Below are 20,433 nucleotides of genomic sequence, written 5' to 3'. Positions count from 1 at the left end.
GTCCATAGTGAACAACCCCGCAGAAGGTGTCACGGCTACTATTGCAACCTGTTATCTTTAACTCCTCAAACTGAATGACCACATACTTATTTACAACCAGGGGCACCCATCAGCATGAGCAAAGAGAGACTTGAATTCATACTCTTACCTATGCAGTGAGACATCTCTGTTTCTCCACTGCTGCTGCCTGCCAGGGAATGCATAGATAAAGCAAGATGCTACCTTCTGTCACCAAGGACAATGTGCTCTTATTAGTCAATAGCTGTTGGCAAGCCCTGGAGGCTGGACATGCTTCTCATTTCAGCAACCTGGAGTGAACGTGGAAAGTACCTGGCTACTGTGGCAACAAGGGCTATAAACAAATAGAGACCCAACTGGGAGTTGCTGCAGCAATCCTGCACATAGCACAGGAGTTTATATGAGATACAAAGCAAGGCACCTCCTGTTACTAAGGAAAACTCAAGCCACCATTTGTCCCTGCATGGTTCTGTTTCCAGTGCCAACACACCCAGTCAAGAGACAGTTTGGGATGGAGGATTCACTGGGCCTGATGCAATGTTCTCACCGTGGGATCAGATTAGTCCTAACCCAGGATCTTATGCAAATCCAAGGCTGAAGGAAGCTGGAGAATGAACTAAGAGAAAATCCCCATGATCAAGGTTGCTGATAAAAGCAACTGCCTCCAGCCGGCGAGCAGCACCGCCCACAGCCTGGTTTCTGGCATGCCAGGCTGGGCAGAGGCTCAGGTGGCTAATGACAGTCCAGCACAGTGAATGCGCCCATCGGGTAACAGCATAACAGGATGTTGTCCCATCCCACGCGCAGAACAGCTCCATCTGAGCAAGCAGGAGGCCATGCCAAAAACGTGGACAGATGCAAACACCTATTACACACCACACGCGGGGAGTCCTGGGGCAGCCATACTAATCTCTCAGCTGTAATGGCTGTGTGGAGTGGCTGAGTGTAGGCACCATGCAACCCTCCATTTTCCTGGGCTTGCTAGATATCCTCTGTTCAGTGCATTATGCATCTACTTTCTAGCGTGGACAAGATTTGGGAGTTAAGAGGGTGTCCAGGGTGACTGTGTCTCCTACCTGCTTACAGACACTCTGCTCACAGAGTGATTGTTGTGGCGTCCCTTTAGTGAGAAGGCATCTACTGTAGTTATCCTAAGTATTAGGAATGGAACCAGGTCCCACAATTTGTTTCACACGAGCTGATAAAAGCCATCCAAATGGCAGCATCTTCTCTCCCCTGCACTCAAGGCACAGGGTACACGCTGCAGAGGGTGCACATAGAAGTAGAAAGCACTGCAATTGCAGAAACAACTCCTACTGAACATTGTGATCCCTGATAATTAGTCTTCCTGACTTTCCCCAATGCCTTATAGATGCTTGATGGCTGCTCAGCAAAGCCAACTGCATGTCCTACCTGCACAAGACTCTTGGTATCTGGTATCAAGGTGACCAAGACTGACTTGCAGGTTCTGTCACTTACCATTCCCAAGAACTTTCTCCCAAAGGGCGTCAAGACACAGGGCTGTAATGGCAGGTATTTCGCCCAGTTAAGCAAGTGAACAGCGCTATGCTGCTGGTTGACATTGAGAGCACAGCAGAGCAAGACAGATTGGAGCAAGATGTTGCAACCTTGTTTATGTTGGCAATGGGGTTGCGAAAAAGCCCTAAGAGAAAGTAACAAACAAAGGGTGTGTCTTGAAAGGAGGCTGAGTTCAGAAACCTTTGCACAATGTCTAGGCAACACGTGCAAGAGCCAGGTGATTCAGAGCTGCCTTTCTTACGCTCTTGTGACCTAAATCCTCCAACAAAAGGGACTAGTCCATGCAAATACGACAAGAGCCTCCTGGCCTCTGGACCTGGTGTTTCCAGGAAGAGCTCTTCCTCCTGGCCCTGTTGTACAGAATTGCATACTTAGGTGCAGCGTGGTGTGTTTTTAGGGTTGTGTTTCAAGCCTCAGGGATTGTCTAAGACCAGATTTGGCAGTAGTGGCCCAGTATTTTAATCTTTGTGTGACTGGATTCCTTCTAACATAAAGCTGCTCTTTACATTGCCTCTTGTAAGTTGACCCTTGTATGAATATTTTAGATTCTTTCCATTTGTTTTTTGCCAAAATAGGAAACAGCTTTTGTTTGCTTGGGGGAGCAGAGGGTTAATACTCCATGCTGAGTGTGATGCTTTAAGAAGTCTTCTCTCAGCTCCAGGCCTCTAGAAGAGCGCAGGAGGCAGAATCAGCAGTACCTGTTGGTTACAGGGAAAATGTACTTTGCAACTTCTTTTGGAGCTCCAGGAGCTAAGTGCAGGTGTCCCCCGGTCCTTCATTTCAACCCACAATATTACTTACTCTTCCACCTGCTGAGAGAGCTCCTCCATAGCACAGTGCTATGTCACTTCACAGAAAAATTTTCTGAGCCCATGTTATTTCCTGGGAGGAGTGTTCATGAGATGACCATGATTTTTTTAATCCCTTTGGGGATCTCTTGAGAGGTCGGTCACAGTTTTCTACCATTATGGACAGACTTTCTCCCCATCTTGCATGGCCAAGAGGAGATCGCACAATGATGCTGACTCAGCGCTACAGAGAGGGGTTGTGTCATGAGGCACTGATGAGGTGAGATGATGCAGTGATGTCATGAGGGTGGAATCTGCATATCCTGATGGAATAAACGGATGAACGCCAAGCTGAGCTCCTCCATCATCTACTGCGTTCTTAGATCTTTTCACGGTCTTGTTTGTGGTTCAACCTTTTGAGACACCTGGTATTTGTCTGTTTTTCCCCACTACTGAATCATGCTCTCATTTGCGCATTATTCCTTGCCTGAGTTTCCACAATCAGTGTCTAGACAGGTATCGCTGCTCTGCAAGGAAGACAGGTGGAAAAGCACATTTTTACTCCTGAGGATCTCAGAAGCTTTTCTAAGAGGCAGAAAGTACGCTCTCTTCTTTGAACAACATGCAGACTATCTAAAATCAGACCATGGCATGGGCAGAGATAGGAACACAGTGTGTAGGAAATACAATATTCAGGTAGGGCGACCAATGCAGCGCTTGACTCTGTCTTAGTCTCTGTAAATCAGCCAGATGTCTCGCAGGCAGAAGAGCACAAATAAGGTCTCCAGAAAGCACTCAAATACAGCAAAAGAAACTTTATGAATCAGCTTGGTGTGTATTGAGGTCAGCGAGGAGGAAGGCAGAAGGACATTAACATGAGAAGAGTCATTTATTAAAACACTGCAGCTCTGAGAAAGAAGAGTATGAATTGTTGATTTTGGAGATCATGTGCAACAACTGCCAGACAGGGGACTTCCCTTCTTCTCTCCTGGAGTATGACCTCCACTCATACATTAGCTGTTCTGTTTTATATCTATCTATATGCTGTAGCTCCCAAACCCTCACAGCTGAGTTCCTCTGCAATATTTTTATGTAATGCATTTATTTTAACAGCTTCCCTACATGGACTGTGTGCTGTTCTTTGGGGACAAGGCCATTTTTCAAAGTTAGTGCTGCAGAGACAATAAAAAAGAGTTAAAACAGATTAGAGTTTTGACTCACTATATATCAGGGAAATCTTACTGGAAACCTCAGACAGATGCACAGTAAAAAGGCTAAGCATGCTGCTTCTGTGATATATTTGCCTGAAATTGCTAGAAGACTCATCTAACTTTTCCCTGTTTGCACTTCAGAAACAGATTGCTTCACTTCTTGATCCAAAGTTTGAGCAGTTCATGCTTGAAAAACTGCAAACCAAGGGGCATTGGCTGATAGTCATGTAATGGTGCTGCTTTTTTTTTGCTTTTTTTTTTTTTTAGTGTATTTTGACAGCACATAAATCATTGTAGCTCTGCTCCCAAGATTTTAAGGCAAAGTCTTGCAATATGAGGACAGAACATCAGCTGAGCCATGGTAACTATCACTGTCAGCTTAGCTGACAATAAAAGGAGGTTAAGCTAAATTGCATAGACTGCAAGCCTATGCACTGCAGAGTCACGCTGGTTTTGTTTATTACGGACTAAGAGGGAGCACATGGAGAGTTACCACAGCTCAGCTAATATATGGTAAGTTGTTAAGCTTGTAAGTCTTGAGTCCCTATTTTCTAATTTAGACCTGACACAGGAAATGGAAGACAATAATTAATGAGTGGAAGAGGAGATATGGCTTTACAATAGAGAGAGATGGTGAGATAACCTTATTACATATTTCATTGGATCTTTTACCAAACAGATGATAGACTCATTATAAAGGGTGCACAGAACAAAGGGAACATTGACATTTAAAGAGATTCTGCTCCGGAAAGCAGCCACAGAATTGGCATGATGGGTTTCCGTGACTTTTGTGTTTGGTTTTCGGGTGAAGGAACAGCTTTGTGTCTATTAGACCTGCAAACTTGCAATGTGGGAGTTTTATACTGATTTTGAGTCCGATGAGATTTTGGTCTTGAAGTACGTTTCTGTTTCTTTCCCCCCTCTCTTTTTTTCCTTTTTTTTTTCTTTTCCCTCTTTTTTTTCCATGAAGGCCAGGTAGCAGCAGCTTTTCCTCCATTGTTTTCTTTGTTTTGTTTTTCTCATTTGTTCACAGGGTAGGGCTGTTTTTCCGGCTATATTGTTGCTGCTTCAAAGCTGCCTACACACAAGCTTACCTCAGCTTACTTCAACCAGTGTGAACTTTTGCATTTGGTGCTCTTTATCAGCTGTAGAATGTCTTATTCTCATTCATTTAAAAAACTTTTCTAACCAACCAGAGCTGAAAAAACAGCTCTACTGATACTTAAATAAGAGGGTCTGCACAGCCTTCTGCCCCAATTTAGTTAAAACTTCTTAAAGCTGCACTCTTTTAAATTAGTGTCATTTGATATGCACGGGATATGTTGGAAATACCATGCTGGGCTTGTACAACCTATTGTTATATCCTCAGTGAGATATAGTAAAAGCCTCTGCTTTCAGTGAGGCTGGAAAATAAGAATTTAAATGCTTGTAAGCTCGAAGTATGTAAGTGCACTGGTGGAATCGAAGCAGCGACAATATTAGAATAAGTACACGGGGTGAGACAAAACCGCACCTGGCTCAGTGTCACATCTCCAGATGTATTTCCTTACCCTGTCTCTCTGGCAGAGCACCCTCGGCAGACTCCACGGCTCCCTGGGTGTCTTCAGGAACGCTGGGTGCTGCCTGGGTGCATTTGGGATCACTTGGAACGCGATGCATTTTAAGCTAGCTTAGGTCACACATAAAAACCTGTAGGTAACACCCGAACAAAAGGCTGCAGTGAGGCCATTTTTCTCTTTCTGAAATGACATTTCTCAGAATTTAGGTTCAAAGGAAATTGCAACTTTCCGGTTTGATTCAGGAAAACATGAAATGTCAGATTTTTCTGTGGAACAGAGATTTCGGCGTTCATTCAGCTCAGCCAGCAGGTGAGGAGAAGCTTAACAGTAGCACATGGAGTTAGTGGCCACCACAGTAATCCCTTGAGCAAAGAGCACATGAGGCTGGAAAGCTCTGAAAGGGAAGTCAGAATGACCCTAACAGAAAACCTTTCCTAAAGGAAACCACATCTGTTCGAGCTGGCATGCAGGACTGTTCTCAGGAGGAGCGAGATGCAAAGTTCAAGGGAACTGCCTGCGAAGACACACCGTGACTGCACTGGGGTTATATAATGAGCCTCAGCGCGAGGAAGCTCTTTGTTCTATTTACAAATCCCTGTATTACTGACAAGGAAACTTCGGTGGCTGCCTTCCAAAGAAAACAATGAAGAAAGAAAAGTGGGTTTTTCTTTGTCTTGCAGCTCCCATAAATCCCCTCCCATTCTGAAATGTGATTTTTAAAAATTTCCCTCCCCCCATGCGTAACCCCATTGCACATTTTAGAAGTATAATTACAAAGCAATCAAACGTGGGAGCAGTAACGAAGAGTGCATCAAGGAACCCTGAGCCTATTTGTTTGAAAACTCCACGGGTGCTGGTTACAGCTTTGAAACACCAAGGTTATTGTGTCTGAAGAATATTGTTTCAGCCATGAAGAGGTCAAATACCAGAGAACATTCTTGGATATTAAGTGAGATTTAAGTCAGACTTGTTCCTCAAAGACGACCTTCCGCTAAAGAGGCTTATAAACCAGCTTCTCTGATACAAAAGCCCCCAAACCCTGAGAAAGCTCAGGGTGAGACTGGAACACCAAGGGAGAGGATAGAGCAGAGGTCGGAAAATCATGAATAATGCAGAGAAAAGGAATAGGGAATGATTAATCACTGTTTGCTATAGCACAAGAACACTGATTTTCATTTTAAACAAAAAATCACAATCATTTTTCTGTGCAGCAACAGGCTCTCATTAAAGAGACTTCACTAAGCCAATCTCTGGGACTCTGCCTCTACCACTCAGACACTTTTCTCTACTCCTCAGTAAATATTTAGACTGAATGGTGTAGAGCTGTAATGTCCTCTGGGAATTAACCCTTGGTACCTGTTACTAAATCCATTCTGTGTATTTACTGGTGAATAATTTGACTGCAGCCTAAAACTGAGCTGCAGTTCTTACGTTGTTCTTGCTATTCAATGAAAAATTTATTCTGTGAGATCTGCATCTTCATCTTTAGCTATTAACAAGTTCGCATTTAATTTCCTAGGTATTTTGGGTAAAAATGCATGCATTTGGTACAAGCACAATACAAAGAACTATGAGGTAGGGATAGTCCTTCTGAGTCTTGTTCAAACTCAATTTCAGACATCAGGAGTCCTTTATCTTGGCTCTCTATCTAGGAAAATATTTACCCATTATAATGATCTAATCACAGGAAGGGGCCAGGGCCCTATTTTTCTCGTTTGCCTGCCTGTCTCATCGTGGGGTGAGGCTTGATGCAGGGCGTGTATCAGTCCCAGATCCTCGTGCAGAGCTTGCAGTTGGTGTTCAACGCCAACAGTGTCAACTGGTGCAATGCTCTGGGTGGCCATGAGAGAGTCCTGGTGCTTTCAAACGCTTCCTTGTGACATTCAGCTTCTCCATCAGTGCCTTGCTACCACACGTGCAGAATGGCCACCTCATCTAGACATCTCCGGAGCAGCGCCAACGTGGCTAAAGCAAGGCCAAGTAGCTTGTTGTTCCTACCTGAAGGTAAAGAATGAGTGAAAGGTCTTAATTGGAAGGCGCTGGAACCCGTCTGTTTAGGACAAAGGCAGAGCAGGACTGAGCCCAGAAGTCTTGGACGTTCAAAGAGTTGAGCTGGCTGGTTCTGCTGTGTTCCCACAAGTGAAGGTGCAAGCTGATCTCTCTGATTGTAATAAGATAGGGTGGGAACGGTTATATTCTTAGGTTGCTTGTTGCCTTAAACCCTCCTTCTCTGTAATGCTAAATAAAACAAATCCTTCAAGGATATAGGTCATTATCCCTGGTCAGCTGCCCAAAGGGAGGGAACGGATGGTGGTAAACAGCTGACACATGGCTATAGCCAGATTTTGATTTAATAATGGAGAAAAGTGGCATTTTTCAGCCTACGCTCGGGAAGGGTGAGATGCTGAACACGTGAGATGGGCGTCCAAAGTTCTGCAAATGCTGGAACCATGTGGTTGAAACGTAGACAGGATAATGCAAATACCAACTGAAAACACTTTTTCCCCCCCCTGCTGTAGGTGTGGGCCTGAAAAATACAGGTGACACCAAACTGTCAGCTTTCCGTAAGTTTTGAAGCCATTTGACCCTTTCTAAAAGCTCTGTGAAGAACAGGTATTTGTAAGCGTATTGCTTCATATTCACAAGCTCAGTCCGGAGTGCCAGCCCTTGTTTGGACCGTTACCACGCTCCTGCAGCTGTGGTGGCTGTGGTGGGTCTATAGCATCAAACAAGTAATTGAAGTAGATGTGTCCTGCAAGAGGGGCAAGGATACACATAGGTGGCTCTGACATCTTATGCACTTTGCCAAGGCACCAGCGAGATCCTAAGGTTTCTCCAGTGCAGCCATCTCGTAATATCTGTGCACAAGCTCAATGTTCTCAGGTTATTATGCTGAAGGTGGGGTGAAGATGATGCTCCCCATGCACATTTACTCTCAAATTGTCTGCTAGGTTAGAGGCGAGCAATTTGGAAGAGATTTATGAGCAATCTGGTTTAGCTCTCTGTAGGCATTCCTCTCCAGCCGCAAGCAGCTCATGAGCAGCTCGAGCCCAGCTCCAGTGGCAGGGATCTGTCACCTCACTGGCAGCAGGGCTTGGCTGGCTCCTCGGCGATACAAATTCCCAATGGCGTGAGGAAATGTGCATGCGGGGGTGGCTGAGCCCAGGGCTGCTGGGGTGCCCTGCATCGCCTGTGTGTCCCACAGGAGCAGACGGAGCAACCCATGGGCAGAGATGCTGATGGTCAAGGTCAAACACATGGGTTGTAACAGGCCTGTAAAAATTCTTGATTCAGTCTATACTTACGTGCTATAAGGTATACGGAGCTCTTAGGGTAACTAAGGGAGGTAGTGAGTCCATCACTTCATTATCCGAGTGTACTCTCCCAGAGGCTGGGAGGGGCTGTTGTCTCTTTATAGATAGTGCACTGAGGCACAAAGCTCCAGAATCACTGGGGAGGAACATGTTGGATAAATGTTTCTCATTAGAAAATGTTTATTTGTCAGACATGATTCCTTTCATGTTGTGTGTGTGGGAGTGTATCCATTTCAGCAAGACACTATAGGAAACGTTTTCTTGGAATTAGCATGGAATTTCTGGCCAAAATGGTCCTCCATCATGGCACAGTCATTCCTGGGGTGGCTGGGAGACTGCAGGTCAGGTCTTGGACCTGAGGCTGGCAAGATGGGGGAATTAAAGCAGTCAGAACGGTGCCCTGATCCTCAGTCGGTTCTGGCACTGTGATTTGTTTTTCATTGCATGCTTTTTGTCCTTTATTACAAGGGAGAAAAGTCCTCCAAAAATGTTGAGAACTCCTGTTTTTGTCGCAGTAGAGATGGGAAAGCTTCCAGACTCTCCAAGATATTGGCAAATGGTGGAAGCTGTTTCCAGTTTAGCTCAATCTGCAACTTTCCCAACGTCCCACAACTGCTCTGTTGCAGAGCAGGAGACTTAACCCCAGTTTCCTACAAAGAAAATGATGGTACACAGACTGCCTAATCATGTAGCTGAGAATGGGCAAAGCTGGCAGCCAAGGACTGGAGACTCGGCAGCCATGTCGTCTCCTTTTGACTTCATTGTCCTCTGTTTACAAGCTGGTCTGTCAAATTGGTCGCACCCCTCAATTCTCATCCCTTATACCATCTTAAACTCTTGCTTCTTCGAGGCTTTAAAATTTTTAGGACCTCTGTAGGAGACAGCTAGGGATTTCGAAGCACTCCATGGAAGACACCTCCTGAGCCAGCAAATCCAGACCTTTGCTATTGCACGGGGCACTATCTTATGGCACAGGATTTGGGCCTACCTCGTCCTCCTGGAATGTCCACCTTGTCTTTGGCATTAGCCAAACTGCACAGCTTTTGATTTCTTAAACCCTTCCCATCAATCCTGTAGTTCTTCCCTTAAGTCTGCCCAAAGTTCAGGGAAATGGAAATGTCCAGGGGCCAAGCAAAGAATTCAAGTTTTGTTCAGATGAAAACCATCAAGAGAAAGAGTGTACTACCTCTGAGCAGGGAGGCCAGAAGGTCACTGGCTTATTTTGCAGTCTTGTCAAACAACTCCCCTCTGATCTGTTGTTCACCACAGCTCAGACTGTTTTCATCCAGAATAGCTCTTCATATTTTAATTTTGGTTTCTTTTTTTTTCTTTTTTCTTTTTTGTGAATTATTTCTCTTATATTTCACCAGGGGAATCTAATTTTCTCTTCCCCTCCCTTCCTAATATTTCGGATCTCTCTTGCTGTCTCTGTACTACACCCATCTTCCCTGATTGCAGGAGTTACATGCGAAATTCACAGTTGGCATTTCTAGCTTGCAGAGATTATATTTATGTGGCTGTACACATTTTTACGTGCTGTAACTCTATTTACTTTAGAAGAAGAGCCCACAAGATTTATGAGTGAGGCAACATATTTAAAATATACATCTTGTAAATGTGTTAATGACTATATAGGCTATAGGAACCTGTGGGAATAAGAAGAGGCATTCTTTTAATAAACAATGGAGCGCATCCAGTTTTTCTTCCTACTTAAGTTATTTCCAGCACATTCACTAAAATGCTACCAGATTCAATAATATTTGTCTCTTTCTTGGCTTCTTACATATATAGCTTTCTTCCTTGACAACAAGTCCAAGATTTTTTGGAGCCAAAGCAGGAATGATGATGTGTTTTTGTTGTTGTTGTTCTTCTAACCAGCTGTCTCTGCTCATCTTGCTGTCACTAGGAGAAGACATCTGCTTAGTACATTCAATATTTTTGCTTTGATTCTCAACAGGGAGGTCAGAGCCTATGCAAAAATGCCCCCTCAAATATTTGTTACCGCAAACACTTCTTTTAAGACTGGGGTACTCCTTTGTTTATTCAGCGTAGACTCCTTAAAGAATTTGACCAATTCCCTTCCTGGAAAACAAAGCACTCATGATTTCAATGCTAAAATCTGGACATGAGACATTCACCATTAGCCAGATACCATGCAAGATACCAGGTAATGTAAAATACAAAGTCTAGTGACTTCTGCTTTAATTATATCACATCATTCTGACGAGATACTATAAACCTGTTTTTTTTCCCCACTAAGCTGAGACTAAGAGAGTGAGGATTCTTAATGAAATTGTCAACTGCTTTACCAATTCTATTTGCTAATTAGATCAAATTTGATGAGAAAAATGGAGTAGTGCTAGTTATGGCTTGCCTGTGGCCACAGAGCTCCAGGCAGTTCTTTCTTCTAGGCACTAGCAACTCTCCTTCCTCATTAACCAAAGATCCAGTCTAGCAAAACACTTCAATCCTTAAATCCACCCCTGTTCAACAGAACGCTTAAACCTAAGCTAAAATCTCTCTGGGCTCAAACTGGATTTAAGTATGTCCTTAAAATTAAGTATGCTACACTGGTACATTGCTCAACTTTACTTTTCAGCATTGGGATTTAGGAGTTTTACAAAGCTTTACCATTCCTTCTGAGTCTTGCACAGGCAGCTACGGCCGGATGGTGGACGGAGCAGAGCAGGGAGCAGAGCCTGAAATAGGTGCACGGAGGTTTATACTTTCCTGAGCTACCCAAAACTCACCGTGGCCAACAGTAAAATGATACGGAATTATATATATAATATATATATAATATATATATTATATATAATCGCCAGGTAAAACGGAGCGTCTGGTAAACCACGTACAACTCAAAGATGTGTACAGAGATGCAGAGGGGTTTGATGATGGTCACTATGTCTGACATACTCATGGGAAGTTGGGGAGGTTGTTGGCAATTGTATTTCTCATCAGTGAAGATTCCCCCAGGGTTCTGGCCCAGACTCAATCACTGTCAGTCATCTGTTATTTACTAATGCCTGCCCAGTACGTGCCTTGCATTCCTGTCTGGATACAAACATACCTGCAAAATGGGGAATGACAAAGCTTGGCCCACTGCTCTTCCTAGATTCCTTCCACCAGGCAGCAAGCATGCGTGTATCTCTAAATCAAGAACATGCACCCTGGTTGGAAATGAATTCAGGCTTGCAGATTGAATCTTTTCTCTCCTGTCTGCCTAGTATCCATGCTGGTGTTTCCTCATTCCTTCCCTTGTGCCACAGGAATGCTATTGCTGTGAGCTCAGATTTTGCATGGGCTTCCAAGAATACCCTCTGGAGACCAAAGGGTCAAGTGTGCCGCAGTGTGCGTCTTGATGGAAACTGGCGTCCTCATGGTGAGGTGGGTGAAAAGTGCTGCGGTTTGGGGCAGAGGAGTCTCCAGTTGATCTAAGGCTAATTGCAGCTGATCTTTGTCTGAAAATTAGGTGGCAACTCTCCCAAGAACACGTGCTTAGTGTGTTTTCCAGCCTCTCTGGCTTTTACCCATGGAAGGATTAGTTCACCAGGTGGGCAACTTTCCTGTTGTTCTGGAATTTGTTGCTAGTGAGGGAATACGTCAGATCTCCACAACTTCATCTGATTAAGAGTTGAATTACAGCAAAAATGACTTGGGTTAGTGATAAGGAAAGTTTTCCTAACTGTGAAGCTCTGGAATGGATCCTCTAGATATCCTTACGAGCAGGGTAGGTGAACCTCCGTCAGGTGTGGCTTAGGCAATGCTGCTCCTGCTTTACGGCCCGAGGGATGAATTCCCGTGGCTTCCCAAGGGCTCTTCCCTTCCTTTTTAGTTTTTGTGATTTTACATCTGAAATCTCACCAAAAAGCAGAGACCCAAACTCTGAAAAGCAGACACAGGGAGGTTAACTGACTGGTCTAAAGTCGTACAACACAGGAAAAGTAGGAACAGAGGCCAGGTTTCCAGGCTTCTAGTCATGCACCTTAACCACTAAAAAACTTCATTTCCTTGAATTAATGTTGGCCCAGGCTGACTCTTGTATTACTGCCTCCTGAGTGGCCTATGCAATGTCAGGCATTTCAGTCTTTTGCTGTTTAATTCATTTTGCTGCTATGGTGCAGGGTGCGGTAGATATTACCGAAGGAATGATTACACGTTGCCAGTATTTTTGATTCTTTCCAGGCAAAGAGCAGATTTTCACAGCCAGGCTCAACACCTTGAATTTTCTACTTTCATTTCCAAAGTGTATGATATTGGTCATGATAGGAAACTGAAAAAAATAGAAAATTCACACTGTGCTTGACAAGGCTGTGACCATTCTGGGCAGCGCGTTACAAGGGTAATGGGCTGCGAATCAAACTTCTGCTGCTGTGCTGCAGAGGATTAGTCACAGTTCATCTACCTGCAAAATGGAGGTAGTAGTAGTTACTATCTCACATTCTGGAGGCTCAAAGCTTAAAACTTTTGGGATCATTCAAAGGAGGCTGCTATGGATGTGCAAAGTATTCTCTCTTCTGTTAACACGACTGGAAAATTGCATAAGCTTGATGGATAAAGAAGCAATAATTGTTGGATACAGGACAAGGAAAATATTTGACCACTGGTTTTCTCTGAAATACGAAATGGAGAACACTTGTCCCTAATCCTGGGCCAAGCAGTTTCTTTTGGTTTTCAGATGCTTCCCCTAGATACCAGTTGACACAACACAAGGGTTGTTGCAGATTTGCAAGAAAGATTGAACAGAGAAGAAAAAAACCAGGCAACGATCCCCCTGTAAATCTGCTTCTCCGGAGCATTACAAATCAGGACTCCATCGAGAGCCCCACCACGCTGAGGTTGACAGGCATCAGTGCCAGGAAGTCCCTCATGATGACCACCTGACCCCTGCGGCAGAAAATACATTCGTGAGTTTTCCTCAGAGCGCGATGAAGAAGGAGCACGACCTTGCAGCCTGGTGGTCAAAGAGCTCAGCTGGAAGGAGACACTTGAACCGTAGGTTCTCCAGGGAGGGAACTGAACCCAGGTTTACAGGGCCTTGGGCAAAGGCTTTGGCTGCTCAGCTTGTGCTGGTGCTACAGTCTCATCCATCGGTGCTTTAGAAAGCAGCCATGCCCCGTCTTTCACAACAGGCCATGTTTGCAGAGTGCTATCGGCACTCTAGGTACACCTATGGCATGGGGCCCTGGTGACTCATGCACTATTCTGCTTTGGTTTTGGATCTCAGCAGGGTTTAAACACAGGGTAGGCGGCTAGGACAAGGCTAGGGTATTTCTAGTCATAGTCATAATGCTTAGAAAATGTCTGTGGCTGCGACTGACAGGCTCATGCGGATTTAGCTGCAGTGCTTCTAAGATAGCATCTGGCTCCAGCAGCCCTCTCCATCCCTTGGGAGGAATTTAGCACCCCTGGTACGGAGGGCCAGTGCAGGACACCAAATCAGCCACAGACAGAGGATTTGCACCGAGGACTGAATTCGGGATATGTCGTGGTTTCCCTGCTGCGGTGCCTGCCGAGGAAGGGGTGCCCGTCGGGGTGGGGTGGTATCTCCTGGGGTCTCCGATCCGCTAGAGCGCTCGGGTCAATATGGGAACATGCTTGCTTGCTTTAGACACTCTGTCAGCCAGGGAAGGGGGAGGGAGGCTGGATCACAACTCTCTGCTCCAGCTTCTGAAGTCTTTTAGGCACTTAATGTCCTTTTTTGGGTCCTTAATGTGCAAACTTTCCCTCCTGGGGCCGTCAAGCGGTGAGTGTGGACATTAAAGCTGGTAATGGGATAAGATCGTAAACGTCTTCTGAAAGCGCACAGCAGAGCCCTTTATTGTCAAAACGAAATACATTTAAAGTGCTCAAAAACTCATCCAGAAATCTCTTTCCAAATGAGTAAGGCTTGGCAACTCTCCCCTCCACAGCCTGAACACAACATAACCCTTCTGTCTTCCCCTCCTCTTCAGGGCAAATGCAGATACCCCACAGCTACTTAAAGGGTAACATTCCATTATAAAAATAATCACACTCAAAATCGAATTATTTCAATTGCAGTCCTTATAAATAGCCACAAAACAATCAAACAGAAAGCGATCAGAAAACACTTTCCCTTCCCCCTCTCCTTAGTATGCTCGACAGGTTTTGTTTTGAATCTCCCAGCAGGCAGCTCCTTTGTAGCTCCGAGCATCCTTTACCTCCCCCCACCTTTTTATGCGCCCCGGTTGGGGAAGAACAGAGAAAAAGTTGGTTGGAAAAGCACCAAAAAAATCATAGGGAGTCCTGGACAAAACTTCTCCGTGAGAGGTTGAATACTGCAAGCCAAGGTACGCATTTCTGGGCCTAACACCCCAGGTTACAGGGCAGGAGGATGACGCTGGCAGGGTCGGGGCTGCCTCCAGCCCCGTCGCCCCCCCCCCCGCCCCCCCCAAGGTACCGGTAGCTGCCGCCCCCCGCCGTGCGCGCAGCGCAGCCCCCTCCCCGCCGTGCGGCCGCCCCGGCCCCGGCCCCGGCCCCGGCCCCAGCCCTTACATGGACAAATCTGCCTGCAGGGAAAGGCAGGAATTTGGGCTCTTGACGTCAGCCCCGGGCAGAGCGCAGCAGCCCGGCGGGGCGGGAGGCAGCGGCCGCCGCTTTCGCTTTTTGTTTCGGGGGCGTCCCGCCGAGCTCGAGGCTACCGGCCCCCCCTTTACCTCCGCCCGAGGGGAGGTAAGGGCCGAGGGGGGCGCGGAGGGAGGGACGCAGGAGGCGGGAGCGCCGCGGCCGGGGGGACGCAGAGGGGCGCGGGAGGGGCTGGAAGGAACGGAGGGAGGGGTGCGGGAGGGGCCGGCCGGGGGGCCGCGGCGGGCCGCGGGATGGGGGCGCAGAAGCAGGGAGCGCGGGAGGGGCTGCCCGGGGGACGCGGCGGGGCAGGGGCGCGGAGCGCGGAAGGGGCCGGCGGGCGGAAGGGGCCGGCGGCGGGGCCGAGGGGCGGGCGCGGCGGGGCGGTCCCGGGCACCGCCGCGGCCCCGTCCCCGCCCCCGGCCCCACCTCCCCCCGCCGCCTCCTCCCGCCGCCGCTGCCGCCGCGCTCGCCTCCGCTGCCTCCTCCCCCCGAGGTATTGTTGCAGATAATAACTTGCCCCCTTCCTCTCTCCCCCCTCCGCCCGCCGAGGCAGCTGTGCAACAGCTGGAGCCCCCGGCCGGGGCGGGGAGCGCTGCCGGCCGTTCGGGGGGGGGCCGCGCCTGGCTCCTCCCTCCGCCCGGGGCGCCGAGGCCGCCGGGGGGGGCCGGCCCGGTGCGGTGCGAGCTCGGCCGCGGGGCGGGGGCAGCTCCCGGGTGTGGGGCGGGGGGAAACTTCCCCGGTACTTCAGCGGCTCCGCTGCACGCTCCCCTCTCCGCGCCGGGCGGGGGCTGCCCGCGGGCCGGGGTCCCCCCTGGGCGGCCGGGGCTCGGCGGCGCGGTGCTGCCGGCCGCAGGTGCACCTGGCCCGGGCGGGGGCCGCCTCCGCCCCCGCGGCCGCTGCAGCTGCAGCGCTGCCCCGCCGCCGCACCTTGCGCCGGCCGACCCCTCGGCCGGGGCTCGGTAGTAAGTAACAAGTTGAGTAAAGCCCTTGCAGCTTTTTATACGCCAGGGGAGGCCCACCCTTCCCCAGCAGGTAAGGACGTAAAAGTTTCCCACGCCCGTACGTCACCCTGGGCTTTTTCTTTAAGAATTTTTTTTTTTTCCTCCCCCTTCTCTTGCCCTCCCCTTTTGAACACGCAAATCTTATTCCTGCCATTGTTCAGGAGCACTCTCCACGCCCTGGGGCTGTGCTGGGGAGAAGGCAGTGCTCCGGAGTAGGAGGTGATGATGGAGAAACTTATGCCGTAATTGCTCTGGCTACTGTACCTCGAGGTGCAGTTTGGCCCCGTTGGTGAAACAAATGAGCGTTGGATTCTCCTGCTTAGTTTTGATTATTTTTTTGTTTGTTTGTTTTCTATGCCTGTACGAGTTGGCTTTTTGGCCCAGTTGTTTGGTTTTTGGGTTGGGTTCCTGTTTGGTATCTTTCTCTCTTGTAGGCGATTGGTATGCAAAGTTTAAAGAGCTTGCGGGAGCTGTCAAGCTTGCTGACGTGTCTTCCTACACATCCACAACACCTTGGCCCCAGTGCAGAAAGTTGTTTTGACCCATGTGAAATGCAAGGTCTTGCATAGAAGTCTTAAGTTTTTGGAAACACTCTAGATTTGAGAATTTCTTTGTTTCCCTGGACTCATTGACCTGTAGAGTTTGTGCTTATACCTTCCAGGAATGATTTTTGGGGCAAGATCTGAGAGAGAACAGGGGATCCCTGGATGTCTGGGAGCTGGGTGATACAGCAGGTGCTGGCTCACCAAGTAATTACAGATACGGGATATTAGGAAGGCAGGGGAATGCTTGGAGCCAGAAAATGGGACACAGCATTTCATTTGTACATTACTAGCCATGTTCATGCTGGAAAATGTTGGTCGCTGTCCTGTGCACAGCGCAGCTTGCTGTGCAGCAACACAGTTTGGGGATCTGAGGGACTTTCTGGTTATCCCCACCCTTGCTGCAGCAGGACTGGCCCAGGCAAAGCTAAATAATACTCTGAAATATGGAATTTCCCTTGGGAAATATTTCCTTCTGAGGATAAAGATCTACCGTTGAAAACTTCTCTCTTCCTGTTGGCCTACTCTGTCTCCCCCTGCCCAGCCCATGACCTTTCATCCTATCACTCCTAAATTTATTAGCTCTGTTATTCCCCTCTTTTCAGTTGTTTAGCCTTTGTTGGAGGGTTTTTCCCTCCGGGATGGGCTGTCAGCAGGTGACAGTGTGGGTGGTGGCCACAGGGCCACCTGACAGTGAGCTCCTGCCCTCAGTATCTAATCCTGCCTGCAGCTCCAGTGAGATGTGGGTGCTGCTAATGGGGGCTTCAGCCCTGCTGCCCTCTTAATTGTTGAGTTTGATACATAGTTTTCCTCTAATTGTTTTTTTCAGTGTGTTTCCCCCCCCCCCACCTGAGTCAGCTTGTGTTGGCTGTTGTTGGGAAAAGCTACCAAGCTGGGGGAACCTGGTCCAGGATGGTGGCAGTGCGAAGTCCTCGTCAGTTATGGTGCTGGGGGCTCTCCTGCCATCAGATGTCTTTTGGTCCTTGTAGGCTCTTCTCTCAGCCCTGTGGTTGGAGGGCCTGTTTGGAGCACGTGGGTTGCTGAAGGTCACCGTAGGCTTTTTGGGGGTTTCTTGGCTGGAGAGAGGTGCCTGGTAGTGGGTAGGTGGTGGTCAATGAATCTGTTGGACTGTGAAAATGCACTCCTTGTGCACAGAGAGGGCACTTGAGTGATTTTTGACACCCTCTTCCCAAAAGTCATTCCCAGAGTGTGTGTGTTGTGTGGAGGCTGTGGGCATGTTGGCTGTGCACATGTCCGGCGTTGCCAGTGGTCCTGCCATCCAGAAGTTCCAGTCAGGGATATGTGGCCCTTGTACGCTGCCTCAGTAAACTCCTGGGTGGAAATGGAGGACGCATCAAGGAAAATGAGGCTAAAACTGTCTCATTGAAGCTTCTATACTGCAATGCATCACTGTTGTGCAGTCTCCACAGTGTATGGTGCCCGGGTCAGTGAGGGTTACAGCTTTTGTAATTGCACGATTGTCTCCATCGTGCAAGTCCCAATCGCCTGGTGTGGTTGGTACCAGCTACCGCCCCATAAGTTGTCTGGGCAGAGAAGCTCCAATTCCCGTTTCCCTGAGGTGAGATTTTCACCTTTGGAGCATGTTTGGAGATCAGCCTGAGGGTTGGGGCAGGATACTGGTGAGCATGCCTGTCTCGGTGCAGGCTCCAGCTCTGTGGGTCCTGTTCCCTTCTGTTAGTTGCCGTCTGGACGAGCAGTCACCCAGCTTGAGGGGGTAAAAGTGTTGAATGATATTGTCTGGGATGTGCTCTAGTGAAACCAGGGCAAACTGGCAAAAACCTGCCTCTAGACTGGTGGGCCGGGAGTGGATTTCAGACCCCATATCCCGGCAGTCACGGTTAGGGTACAGAAAATCCCAGGTTCCTGTGCAGTTTAACTGCCTTGTCTTGTGGAAACTCGCTAGAGCACATTGGATCTCAAAGTTGCATTGCTCTGAATATCGTCTTCAGCTGTCCTGTGGTAGTGAGAGGTAATAGGCTTTGTCTTACCAGAATCAGGAACTGGTGCAGTGCAATTCAAGCTTTCAAATAATGAAAGTGCAGATTCAGATGTGTATCCCTTGCCAAAGCACTCGTTTCTCTAGGATGTTTAAGGGTGAAGCTCCAGAGCTGGACTAGTGAGTTTTGCAAGGCACCTAATAGTATCAGCTACAGTCTCAGTGGAGCTGGAGTGCTTTTAAATATAGAATATGATCATCAGTATGTATTTTTAATTATAACTCATAGTACAAGTTACGGTGTGGGGGTTCATGGTCAGAGTGGAGATACCACTCACATAATTTTGAAGCCTGACTGTTGTCTTGTTTGTTAAAATCACTGCTTGCGTTTGTCTGTATAATGCCTGACTATAAAACTTAAGTGACTCCCTTCTGATCAGTGAAGCCTGGTGCATGCAGCTTTGGAGAGGGATAGTAAAAATGGCGGGGAGCTGGAAAACCTGGGGGGGTTTGACCAGTCATTTGGGATCGCTCCTATATAAAGGACATGTTAGAAAGGTGTCACAGCAACAGTGAGTGCTGTGGAAAAGGGGCCTCTGTTCCGTTGTACCAATGTAAGCCAAGGTGAAAGTGACTGGTTCAAAATGAGTAAAATTAAGTGCTTTTCCATGTAACTAAATGGTGGCATTTATCATGCAGAACGTTGCTGAGGACAAGAATTTAGCCAAGTCTGGAAAGGAGATGGGACGGTATTATGAATGTGAGGTACATTCAGAGTTATACCAGCTAATGGTGATGGCTCTTATACTGTAAACATCTAATTGGAAAGAAGAGACTGTTTTGTGCAGGTTTCTCTGAAACATCTCTTGCTGACCGTAGCTGGAGAAAAGCAGTAGCTTGGGTGGATGACAAATTGTTTGCAACAAGACAGTTTCCGTGCGTCTGTGGAAACATATACCCTCAGGGTGCCCGCAGTGGTTTCTCTGTTCCTTTGCCCATCATGGTTGTGCGAACAATGCATCCTCGGTGGCATTTCATTCCTCGTCAAGCATCTGAAAGCCTGACCCACACAGCTCTGCCGTTCTCCTAATAAACTCTTCTGGCTCTGACGTGGCTCTGGGCAGCACCCACACCCTCTGCTCCGTCTGGCCCCGGACCACGCTGGGTTTCACCTCTGCCTGGTCGTCCGCACACTTCCCTGTGCAGTCTTTGGCAGCCCTGGTAATCCCTTCAGGTGGAGGGAAGTCCCTATGGATGCATGGAAAGGTTTTAAAGATGGCATTGGGATGATGAAGAAATATGCATTTCCTTTAGGTACATCTGTGCTTTTTGGGTACATTATTTTTTTGACGGAGAGAAGCCTTCAGGGAAGCAAGGTGAATACCAAGTCTATGTGACCCGCCAGAAGTCTGGGATTCAGCATCTGTGTTTGCTATGTGCACGCACGAGCAAGACAGTGATGCTCTTGCCTGCTTTCGGTCCTCCGCAGCCTGCTTTCTTACCCCGGTAGCTTCATCATCTCCCTTTGCTCTCGCTCTCGTAGCAGGGTAGTTCTGCTAAAAGCTAGAGAGCTTACTGGAACTGCAGCCACGCTTCAAAAGCAGGCCGGAGTGGAGGAGACGGAAACCATAGCTTATCTAAGGATGTGGGTTATCTGAGGGACAGATTCGCAAGGAACAATACCTTTAAAGAGTGTGGGTTATATGTAGGAAAATACAGGACTTGAAATAGCTTTATGAACAATAGTTCCAGAGGAGGGATTGGAGGGAAGGTGTTGCGATTGGCTTTCACATGTGTATTGGGATGCTGGAGGAGAGCATCGGTGAAGTCTGAAGAGCTCTGTTTTCCTCTTTTTAATTTAGGGAGCTTTTTGTTTTGTAAAATAGAAACAACCAGAGAAGAGAAAACAACAAATC

At 47.7% G+C, this 20,433-nt stretch overlaps 1 protein-coding gene across 7 annotated transcripts in view; it reads left to right on the top strand.

Moving 5' to 3' along the window:
* Positions 1-15,039: 15,039 nt before the first annotated feature.
* LPP (LIM domain containing preferred translocation partner in lipoma) overlaps positions 15,040-20,433 on the top strand; it is a 352,635-nt gene continuing 347,241 nt past the window's right edge. For 5 of the 7 annotated variants that reach the window (XM_076341110.1, XM_076341109.1, XM_076341108.1 and 2 more), the window contains exon 1: positions 15,455-15,510. The gene's annotated coding sequence lies outside the window, so the exon portion shown is untranslated. Of the gene's footprint in view, positions 15,123-15,454; positions 15,511-15,993; positions 16,050-20,433 lie in introns of those variants that run through there. The other 2 variants (XM_076341104.1, XM_076341105.1) reach the window with 2 other exon arrangements.

This window comes from Aptenodytes patagonicus, chromosome 6, assembly GCF_965638725.1.
Source record: "Aptenodytes patagonicus chromosome 6, bAptPat1.pri.cur, whole genome shotgun sequence".
NCBI classification, from domain to species: Eukaryota; Metazoa; Chordata; class Aves; order Sphenisciformes; family Spheniscidae; genus Aptenodytes; species Aptenodytes patagonicus.
The sequence above is the reverse complement of the archived record's forward strand: the minus strand, read 5'-3'. Positions and strand labels throughout refer to the sequence as shown.